This window comes from Hevea brasiliensis, chromosome 16 (assembly GCF_030052815.1).
Source record: "Hevea brasiliensis isolate MT/VB/25A 57/8 chromosome 16, ASM3005281v1, whole genome shotgun sequence".
Taxonomy (NCBI): domain Eukaryota; kingdom Viridiplantae; phylum Streptophyta; class Magnoliopsida; order Malpighiales; family Euphorbiaceae; genus Hevea; species Hevea brasiliensis.
This window is the reverse complement of record NC_079508.1, coordinates 72,162,699-72,168,475: the sequence shown is the minus strand read 5'-3', so window position 1 is coordinate 72,168,475 and position 5,777 is coordinate 72,162,699.

Genomic DNA, 5,777 nt, shown 5'->3' with positions numbered 1-5,777 from the left:
GTCAGGATGAAAGAAGAACAACCACTCCCAGAAATAAGGAAATCATACCCGAAAATGATGAAAGTCTGATTGAGATAATTGATGTGATCACTGGTGGTCCAAACACAGGTAAGACGGGCAACAAGAGGCCAGCTGAATTGAGCAATGCTAGAGGCCGAACGATCCTCTCCATTAACATAAATGAATTAAGCAAGGAAGCAATCACCATTGGTCCAAAGGACTATGAGGTAAAATAACCACATACTGACCCTTTGGTTGTATCTGTGCAGATAAATAGGTATATAGTTTGATGAGTGCCGATTGACACAGGCAGCTCGATAAATCTCCTGACGAAAGAAGTCATGAATAAAAAACTAACTAAAGTCATGTACCCCTTGGTTGGCCTAGACAACAAGACAATCCCAATGCTCAAAACTATAAATTTAGTTGTACTTTTGGGTGACAAAGAATACAAGACAGAAATCTACACAGAGTTTGTAATAATCGATATTCCATTATCATACAACATTATCCTCGGCTGATTGGTCTTAAATGATAATGACATAGTAATCAGCATGCAATAGTTGTGTTGAAGTTGCCAGCTCTTGGGGGAATAGCAATAGTTTGAGGAAGCCAAAAATTAGCATAGGAATGCTATAAAAAATCAATCAAGAAGAAGAATTAAAGGAATGAAAGAAAGTACAACTCAAAACAGCACTCAACGAGACAAGTAGAGAAGCTGTCATTCGGATGTTAAAAAATAAGAAGATGGGGGACATTAAAGGAGTAGATCTAATAATAATTACTCACAGGCTGAATGTTATTCTAGAAGCAAAATTGATCCAACAGAAGAAGAGGCACTTCGCACCAGAATGTCAGTAGGTAATTGAAACTGAGATTAAAAAATTGTTGGATTTATGTCTAGTCAGAGAGGTCAAATACCCAACCTGGGTAGCCAATATCATCTTGGTGAAAAAGGCAAATGGAAAATAGCGAATGTGCATTTATTACACAGACCTCAACAAAGCTTGTCTGAAGGATCATTACCCGCTGCCAAGCATCAACAAACCAATAGATTCAATAGCCTGGCACACAGTGGTATCCTTAGTCAATGTTGTATTAGGATACCACTAAATAAGGATGGATCTAAAAGATAAAGAGAAGACTGTCTTCTTGATAGATTCAGGAGTATTCTGCTATAGGGCTATCATGACCCGATCCCATGGGCCAGATCGATATTAGAACTTGGATAGACATAAGGCTCCCAAAGCCGTAGTAAGCCTATTATTCCTAGCCCAACTCTAAAGCCCATCCCTACAGTTCAATTTCAAGAAAATAACCAGATAGAGTCCGGCTATAAACTAGACTACCTAACGGGGAGTTTTTAGCGCACACATGACCTGTAAATACCAAATATATCAAGTTGGGGAGCTCAGCTCAGCCTCACAATCCTCAATCAGTCACATAATCAAATGGGAGCTTAGCTTCCTCATCCTCATAACAATACATCCCATATACACACACACATTATTATTACACTGCTGGTACATGCAAAGTTCTAGAATGAAGATAAGAAAAAATGAAAATATAATTAAAAATTCTTTAACTAAACCTACCAGGAAGGAGGCATGTTACTCAAAAATAAAATCCTCCTCCTCTAGCCTGGAAAAAATAGGATGACTAGGAGTTAGCGTTTGACTCATAGAGTATGATATTTATTTTAAGTACAATTTCTACAACTATCTAGGGCTAATGCATCCTAAGGATAAAATGTAACATACATCATCGAAGTCAATCAAATTCAGACAATATTTGCACAAAGAATAATTTAGAGTACTCACACACTCATGTGTCAAATCAATCAAATATATATATATATGGGAGCTGATCCCCTACACAACTTTCTTAATTACAACCTCTGCTAGCGAGATCAACTCGAACTGGACTTTCTATTAATAATCCAAATGCAGGGGTCATTGAGATCAATTCAAAATTATACTCACCCCGACTTATCACAAAAAGGACTGGGCCTCAAGCGAGAGTAGCTCAAGCCGATCTGCCCATCCTACCCATATCCAGTACCACACCTCACACACACCAAAACACGCATACAGCTCTAAATTACCCTAAGGCGACACCCACATCAATTTCATCAATTAAAATGCAACACAGAGTGTGCCTAATATTTATCTATATACATATATTTATATGTGATGCATGAGCATGCTTTGAATACATAACAATATTGAAATTATAAATAAAATCAATATCTACTTACTGTACACCAGAAGTCACTGCGACAGCTGGGTGGAGGAGGAAGGCTGAGCCAGATCGCCTAAATAATTATATTACAAATTTATCATAGTTAACTCAAAATAAAACTTTAAAGAGTTAAAAGATACCCTAATTTATGTAGAAAATTTGATGGACTTTTTGCAAAAGAAATTATAATTTTTTAATCACTCACGATTATTTTATGGATTTTTATTCTAAATTAGGTACTAGGTAAATAAGGAAACTTAGAGTTCGGATTTACCTAAGCCGATTTTAATGCTTGGAATGTGTTCGGAGTGTCTGAAAACACTAGGATCCATTGTAATATTGACCATGTTCCATGGCAAGCTGCCGGGCGGCCGGGTCTAGCCGAAAACTCGGTCCCAAGCGCATGTGAATTATCATTGATCCGATTGCACCTGAATTAAGCCCAAAAATGATTAATAATTATCATAATTTTTTTTTTAATTTTTGAAAATTAAAAAAGTCTAAAAATCTCATCGAGCTATCTAGACTATCCAATGATTGCCTTTTTCAAACGATGTCCGATTGGAGTGAGGCCGGTCTCATCTCAAAGGTTTCATCGCCCTGAGTCTATCAGTAGTCTTGGATTTTTGATCCAATGGTCGGATCACAGGATAAGTGGCCGAAAAGCTTAAAACCCATATGTTTTTCTTTCAACTTTTCCTCGACGATTCTCCTTCCTCCGGCCATCAAACGGAGTGCCACTGGTTCCTTCTGAAAGCCTATCATCCCAGGAGTTCATGGCACTTAAAATAACTGGAAATGGCCTTCATAAACGATTGGAATGGCATTAGTAAGTCGGGTCCTTTATTGCGCGTTCTCCTTCTCTCTCCTCTTTCTTCTCGTCGGTGTGCTGCTGATCTAAGCCATCCAGGGGCTGGCTGCCATTGTCCTGGCAGGGGGATTGGGGGGAAAAGTTGCACTAACGGTGGGTGGTTGCAGGTTGCCTAAAAAAATGGAGGAGGAAGAGGGAGAGAGTAAACGGAAGAGTGATGAGGGGGGGGGGGGTTACCACACGACAATTTCTGGGTTCTTTTTTTTTTTTACTTTTAATTACATTATTGGTCCCTAAAATTTTTAGATATTTTCGATTAGGTCCAAAATTCTTTTATTATATTTAAATTTAATAAAACTTTAGTAATATTTAAAATAAATATGTTGTAAAGAAATTTTAATTATTTTTATTTTAATTTAATAAATTAACTTTAATTTATTTTTAATAAAGACAATATTACAAATAATAATTTAAAATAATTGTAATAATAATACATATAAAAATAACATTCATAAAGTAAAATATCATTATTATGAAAATACTAATTTAATACCTTGAATAAGATAGTAATAAATTATAATCAAAATTTTAAAATATTTTCTGTGTATATATATATATATATATATATATATATATATATATATATATAATTGGGTTGTTACAAGAGCAATGCCATTTGGACTAAAGAATGTTAGAGCAACGTATGAGAGGCTCATAGACCAGATATTCAAAGAACAAAGAGGAAGAACAGTGGAGGTATGCATTGATGACATGATTATAAAATCTAAAAGAATGGAACATCACGCTAAAGACATAGCCGAAGCATTTGATGTGCTAGACAAAGTAGGTATGAAACTGAATCCAGACAAATGCACATTCGGAGTAAAAGTAGGGAAGTGTTTGCTAGTTTTACAACCACCGCAAGTGCACGGATCGCTAACAAGTAATGAGTAGAGTATCGTTCCCACGAGGACCGTGTTGAGTACCAAACTATAATGATTTTAATTATCTAGTCGATCGAATTATAGAGAAATAATAAATAGATCTAAATTAAAAGAAATAAAATCTAAATAATTAACTAAACTAAAATACCAATGGACAAAGGCATTCTAGAGCTAGAGGTTCACACTTCAATCAATTATAAAATTAATCTAATTCATTTAATAAACGAGAGATTATTACCTTGATGGAAATAAATCATAAGGTATCCCAGATCCTCTCTCAAGGTATCTAAAGTGTATTTCAATTAGAGCCAAACCCTACTTTCGTTGGTGATTAGCCCTAATTAAAACCTTTTAAGATCTATGATTAATTTTGAAACTCCACAAAGGTTATCAGCCTATCTTTAGGTCAGATTTTCTAGGTTCAAAATCCTGATTTTCTAATATTAATCTTCACCTTTCAGTCCTTCAATTAATATCTGTAATAAATACTAAGTGGGTATCAACACATAGCATGCATTAAGATCACAAGAGATTGAATTAAAGAATAAAATACCCAATGTATTAAATAGAATCAAACCAGATCCATAATGAAATTGAGTGCTATACCCTAATCCTAGAACAAAGAACCTACTCACCTATAGTGAGTTTTACAATCAAGTTTATAAAAATATAAAGAGAAGACATGAGAAGAAAATAGAGTGAAAGAACCTAGAAAGAGAGTTGCAGCCTTGGACTTTTGCAACTTCAGCTGAAAATCCCTTCTAGCAATCTTGCAGATCTTGTTTCTCCCTTACCTCCCTTGAAGTTGATGTGTATTCTTGAATGTAAATTCTCTTCTTCCCTCAATTCTTAACTTATTATATTTATATTTGGTGTAAAAACCCTAATTTCAAAGTCCTAAAAGCCTTAGGAGTCCATCTGGGTCGAGTTGAAAACAAGAAAAGTCGCATCAGAATTACTGTCAAGGGACTTTACATGGGCCATGTAGTGATACATGCCCTGTGTAACTTTTTGCCACTTTGTTTTTCAAGTTTTCTTTAGTCCAGAGAGTTGCATGGGATCCAGGAAGTTATACGCGGCAGGTTCCACGGCCCGTGTACTGCTTCTGGACCTATATTCTTTGCGTTTTGACATCCAAATCTCTTCCAAACTTATCTTTGATTCTAGAAGCACATAAAAACATTTGATAAAATATAAAAATCAATGAATTGAGTTGGATTAACATGTTTTCTAAAATAATAATGAAAACATATAAAAATAAACATAAAAAGAGACTAAATGCTAACAAAATGCAATGAATGTTAACCTTAAATATCTATATAATTTAATATAATCAAATATCCCCAAACTCGAACCTTTGCTTGTCCTTAAGCAAAATAAAACTTTATAAAAACTCATTGAGGTACTTAGAAACATAACAAAAAACTTAACTTGTACATAATTGGACACTCTTTAACCTTCATACCAATTCCCACTTTTAAGGCGTAAAGACCTCAACATCTACCTGCTTAGAGCTCACCTCCTTCATGGTGCTTCAACTAATTATTCCTCTATGCAAGGCCATTAATAAATCACAAATAACATGTTTTATCATGATAGACTTAAGAAACACTTACTCCCCCAAATTTGTCTCTATTATAGATAATTGTGATGAAGTGACTCAATTCCAACTCCATAGGCATATCTCAATTTTCTATCTCCACTAATGTAGCATACATTTTTCAAAAGATCAAAAGGTCTTTAAAAGGGTTGTAATGGGGCTAAAGGGATAATGACTTGGT